The sequence below is a fragment of the Papio anubis genome, chromosome 5 (assembly GCF_008728515.1).
Source record: "Papio anubis isolate 15944 chromosome 5, Panubis1.0, whole genome shotgun sequence".
Classification (NCBI taxonomy): Eukaryota; Metazoa; Chordata; class Mammalia; order Primates; family Cercopithecidae; genus Papio; species Papio anubis.
The window spans coordinates 12,216,764-12,241,134 of NC_044980.1; positions in this window are offsets into that span (position 1 = coordinate 12,216,764).

Genomic DNA, 24,371 nt, shown 5'->3' on the forward strand with positions numbered 1-24,371 from the left:
ATTTTTCAGAATTAGTCATAAGTATTGACAGGAGACACGGTAAAGTTGCATTGCAAATAGATATGAATTCTGGGAAGGGAATAATTATGGCAATTTGTTTCAGGAAAATAATATATTTGTCATCGTCAGTCCTCTAAATATAATCATTTACATCCCTCTTGTTCACCTCCTCCCTAGACAACCACATCTCCAAATCTCCTCGATCAATGGTGTTGTGTTTGACAACGAGGACCTCAACCATCAATAAGAGATCTATAAGTGGTCCCTCTAGATTAAGGTGCCTATGAACAAAGATTAACAAGCCAGTCTTCCTCTACATACGCAAAGTACATTGGAAAGACAAGGATAGGATATGCAGAAGATACTCTCATATAACATTATATACATATAATGCATATGTGTGGATATATACACACACGATATTAATGTACACACATTATATGTATATACGCACACTATGTATGTGTGCATATATGCACATACAACACACACACATACAACAGCCACTGGTCTACAGCAATGACTGAAATTCCAATGGGAAAATGTTGCCAGGTTCTCCAAGACCGGACCAGAATGTTTGTTCATTAGAACTCAGTTCCGTTCCCTGGGAAAAGCTCTCCAGGATATTGCTTTTTAATGCTTCTTTGGAATAACTTCCTAATCCATTGGTCTGTAAAGTTTCCTGGGAATGGCTCCTTAATGCATTGTTCTTCATGCTTTTCTCCATGACTCTCAGCTCAACCCCCTGAAATGTTGTGCTATTTTCTCAAAGTAATGATCTGTGTTTGTATGCTGATAGCTATTGATGAGTTGGTAGATGATTCTGTATGTTTGTATGTGAGTATGCCTGCTTTATGTTCACATAAAGTTAGAACGCCAGAAGCCTTTCTTGTAATTTGAGCTGTCTCAGTCACTTTTAATCTAAGTTACCAGTATTTTTAGCCGCATACTTTTCTAACAATTTTGGATGTTTTTTGAGGTTATTTGAGTAAACATCATTACCAAAATTTACACAACATTTTAATTCTAGACAGGTAGATGCCAATGCACTTATTTCAAAGAAACACACCATTTGGCTCTTGGTTTTATCTTTGTCCATGGGGCTTGTTTCACTTCAAAATCTTTAATTATCTGTGAAACTTACATGCCAAAGTTTATTTTCCAATATAACACAACTGGTCCTATATATTTTCTGTAAAATCTTTTTAAAAACATTAATTCTTTCTATAACTCACCCTTTTCAGTGACTTAACAGTCACTCAGGTGACACATTAAAAAATATGCCTAGATCTGTCTTTAGCTAAGTCCAAAGATCTTTAGTGCACTTTATATCTTCTAAATTAATTTAGGTGGTAGTTTTGACAATTGTTCCACTAATGTAGATGTCATTTTTCCAGACTCCAATTATACTATCTTCATTAACTCTGCAGTCTTTGCTAAAAATGTATTTATCATTTTTCAAGCTCTACATGCCACTTGGTCTTAAAATTAGTTTTACTTTGCAATAGGAGAGATCATCATCATCATCATCCTCCTCCCCAGATGATCTTGGCCTTCTCAGTTCTTCCCTCTCTGCTTGTAGCTCTCAGAACAACCGTAAATGCAACATCCTGAGATAAGGAAGAAATGTCTGGAACAGCCCCGGCTGTGTCCTCATTCCTACCAAACAAGTTGTCCTGCAATACTTTAACTCAGTGATCCTTGTTGTGCCTGGCATATAAAAATCCAATACGGAATGCTTTTGGGGTCTCTCAGCTGCAGTGCAATGTGGTGCATGCAGAGACAGCACTCCACCTGCCCTGAGCAGCTTTCTGATTCTTAAAAGACCAGTTCTCTGTGAATCCTAGACTTCTATTTATCCTTGCTGCCTATCTGTGAGTAAGAGAGTTGCTTTGCCTGACCTGTGTGAATGTTCTGTATCCCCAGACTCAATTCGTAGAAAACCTTTGCACACATTTTTTAGGATTTTATTATGGCAAGGCCACAGTTCTAGTACTTGACTTGTAGCATGAGAAAACTTCTACTGTGGAAAATAAGCCAGAATAATACCAAAAAATGAGGTAATACCTGCTTAGGCCAACTTAAGAAAGGCTGCCCATTAATTCGTTGTTGTCAAACTGAAAGAGATACTTCCAGTGGCACATTAAAAGCTTGATTTATGGCACTAATATATTAGACATTTAAACCTTCAGTGACATTAAGAGAAGTATATCAATTAAACTATAAATAACTTGATGTTAAGACAGGATTAATACAAGTAACAAAATAAGCTTCCCAAATAATGTTAATATACTGTTATAAGCAATATGAATTTAAAAGGACAGCCATACACAACCCTACAGCCATGTACAACTCTACAGCAAAACAAAACAAAAATTAAAAACAAAAGATGTAACACATACACACACAAACCAACTGCATGATCACATCCTGTTCACTGTGTAACTTAGAAGATTAGATATAAAAAAGAACATAGGGCTATGTTTCTAAAATATTTTCGTAAGACAAAATTATTACTTAATTTTGAGGTTCTTGATGTACATTGGTATAATAAAGACTGAGTCACTATTGTTATAAAGACACCTAATATTCTTTGTGTATATGTTTGTTTTAACTAAGATTTCCTCATGTATATTTAAATGTAGAGCAGTTCCTCTTTGTGTGGGACATATCTATTGGTGACGTTTCAGTCATAGTTTACTGAAAGAGCTCTTCTTGGCTACGTATTGATTATTTTGCATTGCTTTATTTTTGTGTATATTTTGACTTAGGAGCTTTAAATCTTGGCTACTCTTCAGAGTTTAATAAACAGATTTTTTTAAATCAAATAAAACAAGTAAATAAGAGGACATCAATTTTACACAATTGTTTGGAAGTAATAGTGTCAGAATCTGACAATCTCATGACAATATTCAAGTATGTGCTCTATGAAAGAATAATTGTAATGTCCTTGAAAGTGGAATAGTTTGTCTACTATTATTTACTGCAGGCCCTGATATAATGTGAAAATGACAACAGGTGCTTATTAAGTATTTGTAATGTTAGTGATCTTTAATATTGGCATTTTCCAAATTGAACTTACAATTTGATTTCAATAACATTAGGAGAGGTTTTTAAAACACAAATAAAAGGAAAGATCTTTCATGTTTATAGATTGGAAAAATTAATATAGTTCAAATGTTCATACTACACAAACTGAACTATAGATTCAGTGCAATTCCGATCAAAATTCCAATGACATTTTTAAAAGAATTAGAAAAAGAAGTCATAATTAATTTGTATGAAACCACAAAAGGCACTGAGTAGCCAAAGCTTCCTTGAGTTAAAAGAACAAAGCTGGAGATGTAACACTACCTGAATTTGAAATGTACTGCAAAGCTATACTAATTAAAACAGCATGATATTGGCATAAAATCAGACACACTGATCAATGAAAGAGGATAGAGAACCCAGAAATAAAGTCACAGACTTAAGGTTAACAGATTTTCTACAAAGGTGACAAGAACATACAATGGAAGAAATGGAGAAAAGGAAGTCTTTTTAATAAATGGTGCTGTGAGAGCTAGGTATTCACATTCAGAAAAATAAAATTAGATCCTTATCTCACACCATATAAAAAAATCAACTTGGCCAGATGTGGTCATTCACGCCTGTAATCCCAGCACTTTGGGAGGCTGAAGCAGGTGGATCACCTGAGGTCAGGAGTTTGCAACCGGCCTAACCAACTTGGAGAAACCCTGTCTCTACTAAAAATACAAAACTTACCAGGTATGGTGGTGCATGCCCGTAATCCGAGCTACTTGGGAGGCTGAGGCAGGAGAATTGCTTGAACCCAGGAGGCAGAGGTTGCGGTGAGCCAAGATCACACCATTGCACTTCCACCTGGGCAACACAAGCAAAACTCCATCTCAAAAAGAAAATAAATATATACATAAATCAATAAATGAATAAATAAATAAACTCAAAATGGATTGAAGACTTAAACATAAAACTCAAAGCTGTAGAATTATTGGAAGAAAACATAGAGTAAAAACTTCATGACATTGATGTGGACAATAATTTTTTGGATATGCATTCTAAAGCAAAAATCCAAAAGCAAAAATAGACAAACGAGATGATATGAAACCAGAAAACTTCTGCAAAGCCAACGAAACAATTAACAGAGTAAAGAAACAATCTGCAGAATGGGATAAAATATTTGCAAACTATGACTCTCATAAGAGATTAATATTTTAAAATATATAAGAAACTCAAACAACACAATAATTTGTAAACAAATAATCTGATTAAAAATTGGGCAAATGATCTGAATAGACATTTCTCAACAGAAGATGTACAAGTAGCCAAAAGGTATATGAAAAAATGATCAATATCCTAATCATCTGGAAAATGAAAATTGAAAGCACAGTAAGATGTCACCTCACACCTGCTAGAATGGCTGTTATCAAAAAGAAAAGTTCACAAGTTTTGGCAACACTGTAGAGAAAACGGAACTGTTTCATATTGTTGGTGGGAATGTAACTTCACACAGTCATTATGAGAGAAAATGTATGGAGGTTCCTCAGAAAAGTAAAACTAGGACCACCGTATTATCCAGCAAATTGACTACTCAGTATATATCCAAAGGAAATGAAATTGATATTAAAAAGAGATATCTATTCTCCCATTTTTATTGCAGCATTATTAATGTATTAGTCCATTTTCACACTGCTGATAAAGACATACCTGAGACTGGGAAGAAAAAGAGGTTTAATGGACTTACAGTTCCACATGGCTGGAGAGGCCTTACAATCATGGTGGAAGGCAAAGAAAAGCAAGTCATGTCTTACATGGATGGCAGCAGGCAAAAAGAGAGAGAAAGCTTGTGCCGGGAAACTCTCATTTTTACTCCCATTTTTAAAACCATCAGACATCGTGAGACTTATTCACTACCACGTGAACAGAGCGAGGGAAATTGCCCCCATGATTCAGTGATCTCTCACTCGGTCCCTCTTACAACATATGGGAATTATGAGACTACAAGTCAAGATGAGATGTGGGTGGGGACACAGAGCCAAACCATATTAATTAACAATAGTCAAGATATAGAATCAACCTAATGGACACCTAAGTGTCCATTAATGAATGCATGGGTAAATAAAATCAGGTACATATACACAATGGAATATTATTCAGCCTTAAAAAGAAGAAAATTCTTTCATTCGGGACAAAATTGATGAACCTAGAGGAGATTATGTTAAATGAAATAAGCCAGGCACAGGAAGATAAATGCCACATGATCTCACCTATATGTAGAATGTAAAAACAAAAATTGAATTTTTAAAGTGAAGAGCAGAATAGTGGCTACCAGCAGATTAGGGTTATGAGTGGCTATTAGTGAGATCTTCATCAAAGAATATAATATTTCAGTTAGATGGGAGAACTATGTTGAGGAGTTCCATTGTACAACATGGTAAATATAACTAGTAAGAGTGTGTTGTATTTTTAAAAATTGCTAAGATAATATATTTAAATTGTTCTCACTACAAAATGATAAATTTGTCTGGTAATACATATGCTAATTAGCTCAACTTGGCTACTTTACAATATATACACATTTTAAACAACATTTTACATGATAAGTATATACCATTTTTTTGTCCATTAAAAATAAATGTTTGTTAGCTGCTTGTGTTTCTTCTTTTGAGAACTGTTCATCATTTACCCACTTTTTAGTGTTTTTTTTTTTTTTTTCTTGAGTTGTTTAAGTTCCTTGTAGATTCTGGATATTGGTCCTTTGTCAGATGCATATTTTGTAAATATTTTCTCCCATTCTGTAAATTTTCTGTTCACTCTGTTGTTTCTTTTACTATACAGAAGTTTTTAGTTAATGAAATCCCATTTGTCTATTTTTGTTTTGTTGCATTTGCTTTTGAAGTCCTAGTCATAAATTCTTTGCCTACGCTGATGTCCTGAAGAGCTTTTCCTAGGTTTTCTGTATGATTCATATAGTATTGGGTCTTACATTTAATTTGTTAATCTATCTTGAGTTAATTTTTATATGCTGTAAGAGATAGGGGTCCAGTTTTATTCTTCTGTGTATGAAAATTTGATTTTCCTTTTATCATTTATTGAATAGAATTCCCATTTTCCATTGTATATTTTTTGTCAACTTTTTTCAAAGATCAGTTTGTTGTAGGTATTTGGCTTTATTTCTGGGTTCTCTATTAATTTCCATTGATCTATGTGTCTATCTCATACCAGCACCATGCTATTTTGGTAACAATAGCCTTATAGTATAATTTGAAGTCAGGCTTAAAGGACTGAAAATATAACTAACATTAGACTCAGCAATCCCAATAACTAGCTATCTATTCAAAGGAAAATGTTCCATCAAAAAATACCTACACTCGTATGTTTGTCACAGCATGACTCATAAAATCAAAATCATGGAATCAACCTAAGTGTTCAGTGCAGATGATTGGATGAGGAAAATGTGGGATATATACACCATGGAATACTATGCAGTCATACAAATAATGAAATCATGCTTTTTGCAGCAACAGAGATGGAGCTGGAGGCCATTATCCTAAATGAAATAATTCAGAAACACAAAACAAATACAACCAGTTCTTACTTACAAGTAGAAGTTAAACAATGGGTACACATGGACATAAGATGGAAATGATAGTCCTAGGGATTCAAAAAGGGGAGAGGGTTGGAAGCAGGTGAGGGTTGAAAAATTACCTATTGGGTTAAATGTTCACTAATTAGGTGATGGAGTCCAAACCCACCATTATGCAATATATTCATGTAACCAACTTGCACACATACCCACTAAATCTATAAAAGTTTTTAAAAATAAAATTAAAATACATAAATGAACACAAGCTATTTTGACAGCTAGTTACTTTACCAAATGACTTTCCAGATTAATTTTCTACCTGTATATGAGACGTCAAAAATAATTTTCTTTTTTTTATATCTGCATGTTCTATAAGTGTTACTTCTGGCTCCTTACAAGCTATTACAATCTTAGTTCTATCACCATTAATTTCAATTAGAAGTCTGTGTGCCTTTTCTTGGCAAATTAAAAAGAAAAAATTCCATTTCTGTAGATTACAAAACTTTCTGAATGTAAAGTAGAAAGACGTTTGAATTTTCTCTCCAATATCTATTATTGAACACCTGAAATTATCTAGGTGGTAACATTTATGTGTGCGTACATAAGATACACGTCTTGAAATATAGTTTATGATATTTTTAGCATGTCGACATAAAAGGACATTTTGAACCAAAACCAAAATACAAGTGAAAACAAGACTAAAAACACCTAACTGATTTCTCAAGTGTTTCTGAATGTTTATGTAGCCCACAAGAAAAACTATGAACAAGTAAAATGGCTTGCTTATATTCACATGGGATTTACACTGTATCTTATAGTGATTGTGAAAGAAATTTCTGATAATATATTCACTTTCAAGGAAAACAGGTAATAACTGCTCTATTTACCAGAGTTTATTTATTTTTAAAATACATTTATGTATTTATTCATTTATTTATTTGAGACAAGGTCTCATTCTTTTGCCCAGGTTGTAGTGCAGTGACATGATCTCTGCTCACTTCAACCTCCACCTCCTGAGCTTGAGTGATCCTCCCACCTCAGCTTTCTGAGTAGTTAAGACTACAGGTGTGTACCACCATGCCTGGCTAATTTTTGTTGAGATAAAGTCTCACTACGTTGCCCAGGTTAATCTGAACTCTTGGGTTCAAGTGATCTGCCTGCCTCAGCTTCCCAAAGTGTAGGATTTACAGACACTAGCCACTGTGACAGGCCTACCAGGGTTTATTCACAAAGAAAAATATTGAATAAGAAAATCCATAGAATATGCAGTTTCAAGACTGTCATGCAAATTTAACCAGTAAGTAAGCTAGAAAACACTAAACAACAACAATTTCTCCTTGTGATAGGGACAGGGGGCAGAAAATATTTTTTCTAGGCAAAAACGTGTGGGTCTCCACTGAAACTCCAACCTCAGGGTGAAAAGCCTAAAACCATTGCCCAAAGAAAGAACTTATATTCCTGTTTTCTCACTTGAATGTTGCCTTTTTCTAAACCACCCATGACCACACCCCACTATATCCTGTGCCTATAAAAACCCCAGATTCAGCCAGTAGATGGGACTATGACTGGACGCTAGAGACAAGCAGCTTGATTTCAGAGGGACAGCTTAACAGCATAACTTCTGAGAAGAATCCACCTGGAGATGGCCAGACTTCAGGGAAAGATCACCTTCCTGCCTCATCCCCTTTTCAGCTCCCCTTCCCACTGAGAACCACTTTCAGCAGCAATAAAATCCCCCACATTTACCATCCTTCAATTTATTAACATGATTCATTTTTCCTGGATGCCAGACAAGAGCTCAGGAGCCACAAATGCAGATACAAAAGGCTGTCACAGTGGTTCTTTGCCCTCATTGGTGGAGGGCAGCTGCATCATGCAAAAAGGCAAAGGACTCACGGAGTTGTGAACACTTAAGCCGTCAATGGATGGCAGAGCTAAAAGAGCACTGTAACACACCCTTTGGGGCATTAGGCATCACAGGCACCCCGACCTGGATGCTGTCATGGGTCCCACATGGAGTTTGCTCCTGCCAGCACCCAAAAGAGGCCAGCAGGATCCCTTACTTGTGCTCCCTCCCACAAGTTTTTGTTGTGGAACAACAAACTGAGTTTGTTCCTGCCAGCACCCAAAAGCGCTCACTCTTGTTCCTATACCCACTCACCTGCATGGTCCCTCTTGCGAGGGGTGGAAGGCATCAGGTAAGAGTGAGTGGAGTTTGATCCCTCTGGCACCAAAGTAGCCGGCAGGTTCCAGTGGTCATTCTCTCCAGTTCCTGCACTTGTTTGCTCACATGCTCCCTCCCACGAGGAGTTTTGAGTGTCAGGCTGAGTAAATGAGGCAACCCTGTAGCAAGTCCCAAGAAGGGGTCAGAGAAATATCCTACTTCACAAGCAAGGTAAACATATAATTTCAGATAACTAAAAACAAAGGTAGAATTTATTCATTATTTGAAACATTGCTCATATATTATTGTGCTAATTAAATTTACATTTAGCAAACCTAGAGATGTCTATGATACTTATAAATTATATATGTATAATATACCCACCTTTAATTAGTATTGGTAAAATGTTAAGAAAATATTTACTTGAAAAAGGTATAGTATATAAGTAAACTTATAATTTTTATGTTCACATATTTTTGTAGTGAAAACAGAATTATTTTTAATATAGAATTTCTTTCTCATTAACATATTCATCTAATTTGGAGATATTTAAAATACAGAAAAATGCAAAGACGAGAGACACCCACATACTATACTATATTTACCTTAAAATCGTTATTTATTTTATGGAAAACAATGAGAAGCATATTTGGGCATTTCCAAATATCTGCAACCAAATATCTTTCTTTTCTGGAGAAAACATTATTGAGAAATTTTGGAGTCGTTTCTTTAAGTCTTTGTTTTTCTTTTGCTGTTGTTTGATAATACACCTATATCTAGTCATAAATAATTTCAGGTGCTATAATATTTGTTTTAAAATGTATGTTTGTTTTAAAATTTGAAATGTTCATACATTTTAAAATAAATGTCATAGCACTTGAAACTTCCTTGTGACTAGATTCTCAACAACATATATTCTTAATCAACCTGCTGTCAGTAATCAACATTATGTTTTCAAAATCATTAATGCTACTCACTTGCTTGATATTTCTCTTTGATGCATGAAAGTTAATTTTGATAAAGTCCAATTTATTATTTCTTTTGTTACTTTTACTTGTTGCATTATACTCAAGGAAACATCGCCAGTTCTAAGGTCATGAAATGGATCCCTGTGTTTTATTTTAAAAGTTCTCTAGCTTTAACTCACATTTAGGTCTTTATCTACTTTGAGTTTATTTTTGTACATGGTTTAATGTATGGATCCAATTTCACTATTTTGCATATCCAGTTGCTTCAACTGGATTCATAAACTTCAATTTGTCAACTGACAGATTTATAAACTCATGTATCTTTGATAAATTGACTTTTAATGAGGATGACAAGACCATTCAATAGGAAAAGAACACACAAACACATGATGCTGACACAACTGGATAACCAAAAACAAGTAAAAGTTATACAGTTAAAAAGGAAGTCGTAGAACTATCTCCATTCATAGTTTTCATAATTTTAAACATACAACATTCCCATGAATACACACACACACACACACACACAAACACATACACACACAACCTTCGAGTTAACATAGTCAGCACAGGTACTATATACAAGATAAATACACAAAATATGGATATCCAGTTGTCTCAGCATCTTGTGTTAATGTGTTCTTTTCCTAGTGAATGGTCTTGGCACCCTTATTACAAATCAAGTGACCACAGATACATACATTTATTTCTGGACTCACAATTCTATTCCACTGATAAGTATGCCTATCCTTGTGCCAGTTCCACTGTTTGAATTAGTGGAGATTTGTAGAAAGTTTGGAAATTGAAAAGTATTCTTCCTCCAAATGTGTTCTTTTTCAAAATCATTTTGGCTACTCAGGATACCTTGCAATCTCATATGAATTGTAGAATTGACCTTACCATTTCTGAAAACAAAAACCATTGGGATTTTGATAGGGTTTGCATTGAATATGTAGATCACTTTGGGGAGTATTTTCATCTTCATATTAATTATTTACATTAATAAATGCAAGATATTTTTCATTATTTAGATTCTTATTTCAACAGTGGTTTTTAGTTGTCAGCATACACATCTTTCATCTTCTATATATATATATACACACACACCTATATATACACACACACATATGTAAAAGCTTAATTATATATATAATGAAGAAGGTGAAAGATGTGTATAATAACATCAAATTATATATATCCATTTTGATGTTATTGTAAATGAAAATTTTTACTTTCTTTTTTAGGTTATTTGTTGCTAGTCTATAGTAATATCGTTGATTTAGTATATTTTCAATGTATACTGTAAATGTGCTGAATGTATTACCTCTAAGGTTTGTGTCTGTGTGCATGTGTGCATTCTTTGGAATGCTATATAATTATACAACAGTGAATAGAGATAGTTATACTAGTTTATTTTAATTGTATATCTTTTATTTGTATTTTTCTCTAATTGTTCTGGCTTGAATATCAAGCAAATGTTGAAGAGAAGTGGTTAAAGTGGATATCCTTGTCTTGGTCCTGCTCTGAGGGTGAAAGCTTTCATCACTGAGCACAATGTGAGTATTTATTTTTTAAAATAAATGTACTGTATTATTTTGAGGAAATTTCCTCTATTCCTAGTTTTTGGGTCTTTCGATTTCAAAAGAGGTTTCATTTACTTCTAATAATCTTACTTCATAAATTGAGATGTACATATTTTTGTTGTTGTTTTTATTTTTTTATTGTGGTGTCTTGCTCTTAGTGTTTTTGTATTTTTTTAATGTTAAACAACTCTTGCATTCCTAGAATAAATCCCACTTGGTCACAGTGAATTGTCCTTTTAATATGCTGCTAAATTATGTTTGCTACTATTTGCCAATCATTTTTGTGTCAATAGTTATAAAGGATATTGGCCTATAGTGGTCTATAATGACACCATTTCTTATGATGTCATTCTCTGACTTTGGTACTAGCATAATGCTGATCTCATAGAATGATTTAGAAAGTGTTTCACCTTCTTCTGATTATTGGAAGAGTTTGTAAAAGATTGGCATTAGTTTTCTTAAATATTTGATAGAATTCACTGGTGAAACCATCTGGTTGTGAGATTTCCTTACTTGGGAAGTTTTTTTTTAATTACACATTCAATCTCTATTTGTTAAATGTCTATTCAGATTTTCTATTTCTTCTTGAGTCAATTTTGTAATCTGTGTTTCTGGGAATTTATCAATTTCATCATGGATATCTAATTTGTAGTGTATACTTTTCGTAGTTTTTTCTTATAATTTTTTTTTAAGGTTTGACATAACGTTGTCACTATCGTGTCTGAGTTTAGTGATTAAGTCTCCTTCCACTTTCTTGATCAGTATAGCTAAATTTTTGCAATTTTATTGACTTTTTTCAAAGAATCAACTTTTGGTTTTATTATTCTGTTTTTTGATTCTACTTTTGAAATTTGTATTGTAATCTCTACATTCCTTTTTCCTATTAAACATATAAATACATTAGTAAGAGGAGAAAAATATCCCATGCATAAGAATTCCAAACAGCTTGTGTAGATATCCTTATCTCAATAAGGAGGAAGAAAATATTCCACTCTCTAAGCATGGGCTTTGATAGTAGCTCTCTTCCAAAGAGTACAGTATGAAAAGGCAGAGGAGAGAGTAACTTTATATTGGTAAATTCAACTTCAAATCAAGGTCAACATCAATAGTCTGTACCCTTGATATGTTTCAATAAAAATTACATGAACTGTAGAGTTTAGCTAATGCTAATGCACCAATATTGGTTCATTCATCATAACAAATGCACCATAGTCATATAAAATAGTAATAATAGGGGAAGTGAGTGAGAGAGTATATAGAAAATTTTCATACTACCATTTCTACTTTACCCTAACTGTAAAAGTGTTTAAAAAATAAAATCTATTTTTATTTATTTTTTATTTTTATATTTATTCATTTTATTTTTAACTTTTAAGTTCAGGAGTACAAGCACAGGTTTGTTGCAAAGGTAAACTTTTGTCATAGGAGTTTGCTGTATAGATTACTTCATCACCCAGATATTAAGCCTAGTACCCATTAGTTATTCTTCCTGATCCTCTCCCTCCTCCCACCCTCCAAAAGACCACAGAGTGTATTTTTCACTTCTATGTGTTTATGTGTTCTCTTCATTTAGCTCCCCCTTAGAAGTGAGAACATGCAGTATTTGGATTTTTGTTCCTGCATTAGTTTGCCCAGGATAATGTCCTCCAGCTCCATCTATGTCCCTGTAAAGGACATGATCTTGTTCTTTTTTATGACTGCATAGTATTCCATGGTGTATATAACCACAAATACCATTTAACCCAACAATCCTATTACTGAGTATAGGTCCAAATGAATATCAATCATTCTGTTATAAAGACACATGCACACGTATGTTCATTGTAGTACTATTCACAATAGCAAAGACAGAGAATCAACCTAAAGTGTATTAATTAAAAAGCTGCTTGTTCGATGTGAAGAATATCTTCATAATTTGTGAATACACATTATTATTAACAATGCTTTTATGATTATTATCTCATAGTGTCCATCATAGATAATATCATATTTAGCCTCAAACATGTCCAAAATATTGAGCATTGTTGCAAATATTTGCTATAAATATACTTGACGTGAAGAAAGAGTTTTTTATTTTACCTGTTTTGCTATATTAATCACATCAATATAAAGTATCTGGAAACCATATCTTACTTTTACCAAAGATGCTTAAGTATAACTTGTGATAAAAGAAGAAATAACCTATAAAATCATACATAAAACACACTTTACTTCTTTCTGTCTTGTGACATTTTTGTCACACTTAGTTGATTCAGAGTGGGCATAATTGCTATAAAAATTTGAAACAAGATATCCTTTGTCACAATAATCATTGGATGTTATTGCCAAATGCTAAAGACAATAATGCTTAAAAACAACGTTAATCCCATTGTTCTCCATAGGGAGTTCTTAAATATGCACACATAATTAAAGACAAGGCATTTTAAAACCTCAGTCATATTCTCTACAGGAAAACACATAAAACATTTTTAGTAAACAACTAAGACCAGGCAGTTTTGTATACAGTTTGGTGTCTATTTTACGTGATGGAGTTTTATGATCCCATGGTGAACATAAAATACACAAATATATTCTCCTGTTTTCCCTCCCTCCATACTACACACTTCCACTGCATTCTTTTTACTTCATTAACAATTCAGGAACTAGTACACATACCCCACTCTCACCATCCATGTGACTTTTTATGATTTTTGCCTCTCTCCTTCATCAGCCCAGTTCCTATAACCACTTTTTGCTTCCTATGGTTAGTAGTAATTTTAGGCCCAAATCAACATATGCATGGTCTGATGAAAAAAATATACACTTTGAAGTTAAATAGCTATGAGGTCAATTCATGACTTTACTACTTAATAGATTTTGAGAAAAGATATTTAACTTTTCTAAACAGGAGCATTTTTTTTTTTTTTTTTTTTTTTTTTTTTTAAGTGAGAGGAAAGCTTTGGTTTTTAACACTCACTCTAAAATGTTCTCCATGCGGCCTTTAACAAATGTCAGTTCCTTTTCACTTTTCCAATCTGTATGTTCCATTCCAAATCCTAGGCTGATCATACATTCACCTGCTGTTGTTTTCATTGCTGTTGTCATTATTGCTCACAATCTCTTAGCTATTGCCCAAGAAAAGCATCATGGGAAGCATGATTGTCAAGCCAAAAGTCTTCTCTCTGACCTTCAGTAGTGCTTTTATTGATTTCTACTTGTCAACTACCACATTCCAGTAATTTCCTACTATCTACAAGTTCCGAATGCTATCTTTACCTTTACTCCTTGGAGATTATCCTGTGTTGTACTTTACTGGGAATTTAGAGGCCACCTAATAGAAACACTTACCTTATTGCTTCTGTACTTAAAAATATATGTTCATCCATATTAGTCTACACAAAAATGATATTTTTGCTGCCATGTGCATACCTATGTAGATGTGTGGGGGAGGGGTGTGTGTGTGTGTGTGTGGCTTTGTGCTGTTTCACATATGAAAATAGCCTTACTTTACCTCTCATTTGCACTTAATAATTGTCTAATTGTAGCTTTAAGAAAACTGGGGTTTTTATCTACTTAAACAAATTTCTATGTTCCTATGCTTAGAACAGGGCTTGGCATGTCACCAGTGCTCTGGTTTTTTAGAGATATGCCATAATTATTTTTTAGTAATTAAATAATTATAAAGATTATTTATATATTTTAATCATCTAACCAAGAGTTATATTCAACATCACAAAAGGGACTATTTTCCTGTTTTACTTTATCTTTTTTCATTGGAAAGTTCATTGAAATAGCCATCTATGGTCATTTCTGCATAAACTTTAATACATTTAATATATTAAGGCTTTGTGATCTATATTTTGCCTTACCTATCCTACCAAAACTTCTTCCTACTATTAAGTAGTAAATACTAAAGAGTTTTTAGGTATTTATATATTTTGACCTCTGCAATTACCAAAAGTTTTAAGCAGTGTCCTAAAAACAAAATCTTAATGGCAAAATTATTTATGTAATGATATTAGTCAGCCTTTGCTTCTTCAGTTCTGCCTTTAAATATATCATAAATGAGATTTTTCTTTAGGATTTTATGTTTACACTGAAATTTTAAATTCACTAAGAATTTCTTTTAGAGTATATTATGAGATACAAATATGATTTTATTCTTTCCCAATTACTTTTAATTTTTTTAGGAACAGTTTATTATCTTACAGAATAGCAATTTACATGCTTGCATTTATTCATTAGAATACATAGTCTTTATATCCTGCAAAAACATTTTTCAGACTATTCTATATTAATTCAAATCTATTAAGATAGAATATCTTATTTTTCAACTTCATTAGATCATAAATGAATATAAGATTTCATTGTTTCTATAATACAATCTGACATTGATTTTTAATACAAATGAGCAATACACAAATTTTTATTTTTTGATAAGCTAAAGAACTTTTTCTCTGGGGTAGATATGTAATTCACGTACAGCTACAGTCCTAGAATCCATGTCCAAACTTTTCAAACAGGAATTATTAATAATAGATGAAGATATCATTGAAAAACACTCATTTATAACAGGAAGAAAGAGAATTTTTTAAAAACAAACTCAGTGTAATTAAAAGTCAACCAAAACACACTCTAAACAATTTCAGAAACTGGCACTTGCTTTATTTATGATTGTAATTGTGTTGTTTCACAATACTTTTCACACTTTCCTGTTAAAAATCCTTGTTCAAATATCAGTAAGTGAACTGATCTTTCTTCTTGTCAACTATAAAACTGAGTTGAGAATTTTCTGTATATTTAGTTACGTTTTTATTTTATATTTTATAAAGGATGACATTTCCAGGAATGTCTAAATGTGAATTGTATAGATATGTTATTATTAAAAACTAGAATTAATTATTAAATATGTATAGTTTTACATAAGCCAGATTTGCAAAAAGTTCTTTACAGTCTTGAGTGTTAAAAACATGAATTACATACTGTATTTTATCTTACATGAAAAATACATACGTACATATATGAAATCAGCTCACTTAAGCAAATGAATATTCCTTATATTTTCTTTTTTCAATCAAATGTGTAGATATAAGTTATCTTTTCCTTATTTCAATTCAAATGAAGAAATGTATATAAAGATGAAGAGCATGTAATAACCCGGGAATGAACACATGTTCTTTTTCTCTCATTTCAAATCATCCTGTTTCTTTGTAATTACAGGGGCATAGGAATAGAATATAGAGTTTTAATTCTGAAAATTAAGTGCACAGTGTGGCTCTTTATTATTTTAGCACCCTTCTTTTATAATACATATCTGATCTATAGCACAAGTTTTGTGTTGATTTAATCCACTGGACACTGAAATCATATAGATCCCTGCCTCATGCACAAGGCCCTGATTTTCCAGAATTGCAGGCAATAAAATGCATTATGTGTTTGCTTTACTGAGGATCTGGTATTTCAGTTGCTGAATTAATGAAAGGAAATGTGCAGGAAAGCTATAAGGCCTAGTTGATAGTAACGAAGATGTACTATGAAATGCAAACTTATTTCAAAATCACCCCAAATGGACTGCACAGTTGATATCAGCGCTGTTCTACTGAGCAGTTTGGAAGCAGACAGCCCCACATAATGGTCATACATTGTTGCAAGAGTGGCACTCACAAAATAGCTGAAATGATTCTTGAACATGCAAAGCCATTAGCTTTGCCTGAAGCTTCTGCATCAAAACTTTTGGGAATTATCATTTGGGGATGCTCTGCCACCATAGGGAAGACATCCCATACAAGCTGTATGATAGTATTCAAGTATGACTGCCCCTGCAGTACCTAGGCAATATGCTATATTATGTCTTGGCAAGCATGTATCCTGACATTTAAAAAGTAGATGAAGAAAATATAATTATGCTCTCTAGAACAGGGCTCCCCAACCCCCAGGTCTAGGGACCAGTACTGTCCAGTTCTGCACAGCAGGAGTTGAGCGGCTGGCAAGCATTACTGCCTGAGCTCTACCTCCCGTCAGCTCAGCAGTGGCATTAGATTCTCATAGGAGCGCGAACCCATCGCAAACTGCCCATGTGCACTGAAGGGTCTGGGTTGTGCGCTCCTTGTGAGAATCTAAGGCCTGATGATCTAAGGTGGAGTAGTTTCATCCTGAAACGATACTCCCCTCCCCTTCCATGGAAAAACTGCCCTCATTAAACTGCTTGCTGGTGCCAAAAAGGTTGGGAACTGCTGCTCTGGAATATTCTGTTTTTCTTTCTTTCTCTTTTTCTCTCTCTCCCTGTCTCTCTGTTTCTGTTTCTCTCTTTCTCTCTCACTTTTTTACAAAATAATTAATGCTTAGGTTTATTGTTGCTTCAAGAATTCAGCGGCCTACTCAGTGTCCTATTTGCCATTTATTTCTGGTTCTTACTGGTTACAGTGTAAACTAAGGATTATTGAAATAATACTAAATTCACTCAAATTATGAGCAAGTCATTGGGTGAAAATTTTAGATTGAAGATAGAAATGCACTTGAAACAAGTTAGCATAGTGGATGTTTTGAACTTTTGCAACATTTTGGATTTAGGCCACTTGTAAATTTATAGAGTGAATCAGCTATTTAGTATTAATATTAATACACAAGTTTACAATACCAATTAATCAATCCCTTGGACATATTATTTTGAAAGGTGTTTATCTTTTTCATTTACATTGTATGTTATTTAATTACTTTTGAAGGCAAAGCTCAATATTCAAAGCCCTTTGGAGCACATCAAAGTAAGCAGCATATCATCACCTCTCAGGTTTCTCGTATCATCATTTGAAGAAAGAATGAGATATTCTCAGTGGGCTAAGAAACTGGCACACTCACAAGAATTTACTTCACTGCAAGCTATAGTATAAAATTATCATACATAAAATGTCATTGATTGAATAGTAAGCAAAAAGGGTATGAGGATTTGAAGAGAAACCTCCCCCCGCCAAAAAAAAATAGCAGTTGTTTCCTGGGGAGTAATCAACAATAAAGTCAGTTCAGCCAAGTGGAACATGGAGAAAAATTAGTCAAGGGCAACTAGAGCAGGAGCCAAAATGAAGCTAAGTTCACAAGGCAGAAGCTGAATGTTTGCAGTGATAAGTCAATACTGCCTGTAGGTCATACTGGTAAAAAATAAAGTCTCTATCTCAGGTTTTACATAATGGTGATGGACTGTTAATAAAGCAATGAAGTTATTAGGAGATCAGGTAAAAGGAGTTCCACTGGAATATAACCCTTTATGACAATTTAAAGAATCACTGTCTCTACTTCAGTGCCCTCAAACTACTAAATTCCATGATTATATTTTAGTAACTATTGGAAAGGAGTCTAGCCAAAATCAATGGATTAGGGAATTATAGAGTCAAATACTCAGCCTAGCTTCATCTACATTGCAGAGAGACTAATTGGATACTTTATGCCAATATCTTCCCTTGACAAGGAATTATGCCTGCTTTAAATTATTGTGTAATACTTTAATACGATTTTGTGAATTAACACATGTTGTTCAATTCCATTTCTTCCTATTTCTTGAATTGCTGTTTTAATTTAAGCAATGTCTTTGCTGTCATTGTGAAACTTATGTGAGTCACTAGACTGCTCCCTGATGTGGTACTGCTTCCTGATGCAGTACTAGTATGCTCCCTGATGCTCTCTGATGCAGATGCTCCCTGATGAAGTAACCATCTTCTGGTGACATGTTAACAAAAGCTGTCCTCTGGATACACAGACAAACACATGGCCACTAAGGAGTTTAACATTATCTATTAGCTCTCTGCACACATTTCTCTTTTCCTAATTCCTGGGTACTTATTTATTTCCCCAAATAAACTGCAGGTGGATTTTTATTTTAGTGTACTAGACAATATTACAGATTGATAAATTGAGTGATCTGAATAATGATCATCATTTATAAACATGTTCATAACAAGACACACTAATTTCATTCAACTTTAACAGAACTAATACTACCATGGTCTCCTCAGAGCAAAATATCATCATGCCCTTGGAATATAGTGATAAAGAAAGCATTGCCACTCAGTCGATTGAAAGAGACAGGAGATTTCAAAATTAAAATATGATATTATAAAAGAGATATACAAAGGTATTTACACCCACGCATTTCTTTACTGTAAGAAATCATTTGCATGCTTTGAATCTCTTATGGGAACTAGAGAAAGTACATGCCCACGATTATTTTTAGACAAAATAAGATCCATACTCACCAGCTATTTCAGGACTTATCCTTAGTCTTCTATAAAAACACCTTCTCGAAATAATTATGCCATTTTCCTGTATCTACCTTTCTCTTTTACATTAAAATGGCCAGACCACTGTTCACTATATCTTTTCAATGGAAAACACATTCATTTTATTAACATGTTTCTAAATGAAGTTTAATCCATTGGGTCTACCTCAAATGGTAACTTTTCATGGGATCTTTTTATAATACCACCAATTACTGCCAAATTCTTCTTCTGTTCAACTTAGCTATGCTTTTCTCTTGCAATTCTTGTTTAATTACAGTTATTTGCCTATAATCAAACTGTGTAATATGCCATAAATTAAATATAACAACAATAATAGCATCAACCTGGAAACAATAACAGCTAATCTTCATTGAACACATGTGTGTGAAAGTACTACTCAAGGAAAGTCTAGAAACTTTACTTACATGAAAGTTCTTATGTTAGTATTTGTTTAATCAACCCAACCACTTCTCCCAGTCAGTAAATGAGGAAATAAGTGCATGGAGAGATTAAATCGCTTACAGAAGTGACAGATTTCTAGTCACTTTTGCCATGTTCTAATAGTTAGAAACAAGTAACAGGCTCTGCTTCTGTTCAAAGGATTATTACACAGGAACGTGGCTACCAAGAGCTGGGAACAAATTGAGCTGTGTTATAGTCTCTCCATCACAGCCCATCTGCTGACCCCAGTGATCTGTGTCCTTCTTATAGAAAAAAATTCATTCAGCTCCTCCCAGTGTCCCTGAGTCCCGTCCCGTTAAACTATCTGCTCTATGTCCGGTTATTTATCATCAAAACTAGATCCAGGTAAGGATGAAACTTTCTTAGTGTAATTTCCTTTACCCTGTCAATCTATAAAGCTAAAGAGACACGTTGTCTGTCCCACACACACCCAACACATGTGGTACAACAGTCAGAGAACAGCAGGAATAGATATTTCTGTTCAAAAAGGATGACAAATGATTTACTGGTCCATACTGATTTTAAAATTTATCCAGGGAAAAACGTTGGCTAATCCTTGACTAGATTTCAAAGCCTCAGAATAATTCTCCTTGGCTCTCCCTTTATTTCTGTGTTCTTCATTCCAGCCTCTCAGTCATCCTTCCTTTATTTCATGGAAGTAGAATGTGTCCGTGCCTAAGTAGATTTAGTGGTTTCCTTACTGCCGGTAGAATTTCAGAAGTCTGAACGCCCCTTTTCATTTTTCACTCTCCATTTTCCCTTTAGTCCAAGTTGGCAGTGTTTTTGCTAAAACAATTTTCTCAAAAACTGAGTAGGTGTTTTCTGTATTTCCCAGGGTTTCACTCTATTAGATAAAAGTCATACCCTCAAATGCCTTCTAGTTAATCCCTCTTCTACCTAGGACTCCCATAGAAAGAAGTGAATGACAAGAGATTAAGCTTCCTAGAGGTCCTATTATTAGATTGAGAGGTTCTGTGAGACAAAATTTTGATAGCTTTAAAAGGCCATTTTTATGACCAAATACTCTGATCATTCGATCTTTTGAAGTTTTAGCAAAGATTGTGTAATTACACCATTTTCTCTACACCAAGCTTTATCTAAAGACCATGTTTTTCTGACAGTTCATAGAAACAATTTCCTAATTTTAACACCTTTTGTTATTGGAAAAGCTAGAATTTTCTAAATTATCAAGTCCTTTTAACAGTTCCTTCCTTAAATTATCTTCCTATATTCTCACACATTGCTACAGAAATCAAGAAAAAAACAGGTGGCATATCCAACAGTTTTCTTGAAGATTTCCTTAACTAAATAACCAAGTTCATCACTTATATTTTCTGTTGTCTACATAACTACAAGAGACTACTTCACTAAGCTCCCTGCTGGTACACGTCTCCCTTCCTCCAGTTTCTAGAAGCATATTCCTTACTTCCTTTTGAGCCATCACTGGCGGTGTCCTCAAAATTCTTATTCATAATAGTCTGATGGAGAGAACTTAGTCTTTATCATGCTTTTCAAAAATTGTTTATCTTCTGTTCATTATCTCATTATAAAACCACTCCCACATTTGTAGTGTTTTTTGGGGCAGCCACTCACTTTCAGATACCGGAATCTGCAAGTCATCTATAGCTGCATAACAAATTACCACAACTTAAAGGCATAAAACAACACGCATATATTATTTCAGAATTTTTGAGAGTCAGAAACCCAGTCATGGATTAGCTGAATTCTCTGCTTCAGGGTCTCTCACAAGTTTATAGTCAGAATGTTGGCCAGACTTGAGGTGTTATCTGAGGTTCCACTGGGGAATGGATCTTCCTTCAAACTTCTGTTGTTGTTGACTGGATTCAGTGCCTCCTTTACCATCAGACAAAAGGCTGTAGCTTTTTCCAAGCATTTGAATGGTGGCTGCCTTTAGTTTCTTGCCAAATGGATCTCCACAGCATGGTGTCTTGCTTCATCAAACTGTGCAAACAGAAAAGTCAATAGAGAGACTCTGCTAACAAAGCAAAAGTTAGAGTTTTATGTAGTGTAATCAGTCAAGTGCCATTCTATTATCTTTTCTGTATTCTGTTGGTTAGAAGCAAGTATAGCTCCTGCCCATAGTCAGAAGGAAGACCTTACATAGGGCATGCATGTCAGGAAACAGAGATAATTTGGTCATTTTTAAAGTTTGACCATGTCAGGAAGTAGAATCATTATACTTGAGAACTTTTTATATTCCTAGAAGGTATGAAAATTATAAGAAACAGCGAGATAGCAAAGGGTCATTGTGACCAAGTTTCAATGTTGTATTCCACAATCCTGATTAAAGGGACTAAAGATATTTTTACTAGACTTCAAAATGCATTCAGGACACAGTATGAATGTGATCTATTGTTATTTTATAATAATCATCACAGTTGTAGTTAAACACAATCTTCATATATGGTTATCATGTAATAATAATGGCTAGCATTTTAGCATGCATTGTATCCTAAACATATCCTAAAAGCAATATCGTTTGCATTAGCTACAGATCTTGGTTCAATCCTCAGTTTTGATAGTGATTATATAAGTGTTTTGTGTGTATATTATATACTACACATGTATGTGCACTCAGAAAAAGCTATGTAGTCTATCTTTCTGAATTTTAGTGTCTTTATCTATAATACGGGTGCAGCAATGGCATTTAATTGAAGCAAGTATGTTAAAGTGGTATGAGTGAATGAAAATCTTGTGTTCAACAAAAAGAAATCCTCAAATATATTAATTGCTCAAGACAAACATACGTTGTGAGTAAGTATAAGGGTCATGAACCAAAAAGACATTGTTGCATGGACAGCTAAATACACAAACAGAAGTTCAACCGCTCAAGACAACAAGAAAAAAGAATCATCCAAGTGAGAGAATAACATTCTCTTATTCTAAAATTAATAAACAATTTCTTTTTAAGGTTACCATAATCCCACTATAGAATGGATAACTATTTACCATATATATTTATACAAGAACATACTCCACACAATGCTCATCAAAAGTATGGAATCCATTACTTGCTTTTTCACTGGATGTGAGTTAAAGCACTCCTCAGGGTATGAATGTGTATCTTCATTGGGGTTCAGTGGATTTCTCATAGCCATTACAAAGGTATGAGGCCAATAGGAATACCTGAAGAAGCAGAGCTCATTCTGTAACATTTTTATTTTCCCCTATGTATTACTAAGCATTAAAAAGTTGCCCCAGAATTGTATTCTTCATATCCCATCTTTTCTACCTACTGCTAAAATGTATGCATTTATTTTGTTGTAGTTTACATGGATTCAAGCTTCTTTTCTGTGAGTATCCACTGAAAACATCTTTTTTTTTTTTTTTTTTTTTTATGAAAAGTCTGGAAATGTCTTATGGCCGGACGACTCACAGTTCTTGGTGGTATATAGAATTATCCTTAGGGATGCAATACCAGAGATAAACACTAAATCTCAACTCTCAACTATTTATGCTATAACAGATTAAAAATTTTTTAAAAACATAATCAGGAAAGAAAATAATCTTTATTACTTCTTAATTATGGTTTCTAAGAAAATGCATTAGAAATAAGCTTATTTCAAGAATTGTACTTTATAATATCTGCATACATAATGATTTATAAAATATAACAGCTTTTTGGAATTCAGTTTCTTCTGTTAAATAATTGTTTTCATAAGTTTAATAAATATTTTGCTTTCATTTCATTTACAATTAGAGTATTTATAAAGCCATTCATAAAAACAAGCCAAAATTAGACAACTAATTTTATTCAGAATACAATTATATCTTGCTATGCTACTATACATCAAAATAAATATAAATGTCTAAACTTTCCCCTTTAGACAAGATTAGATAATTCACTAGTTTTATTTTAGTTCCTTAAAAATGAAGATAAGGTGATGTCCTCCTAGTGATTTACTAATTTTAAAGTAAAGAAGAGACAGTGGCAGGGATAAAGAGAGAGGCAGACAGAAATATTCAAAACTTGTACTCTATCATGAGGTTTCCCAGCCTTTCTAGAACCTAAAAGTAAAAATGAGTTGGTTCTTAATGATAAAATAAAATACAATCATTTTACAAATTAAACACTCTCAGGTCATCCTACATTTCAGTGATTTAAAGAGGCAACCAAAATACAAGAATCAGCCATTATCCCCTATGTTCCTGAAGATTCCCATCCTTTATATGTTCATATTTTCTTTCACATTACCTGACTTTTTTTCCCTTTTTATTTCTGGACCAGCTTCACAGCTCATTTGCTTGCAATATGGCATAATTGCCTTTCCCCTTGACATGTTCTGAATACATGGTTTTATGTTAGAGCTTGAACAATGGAGA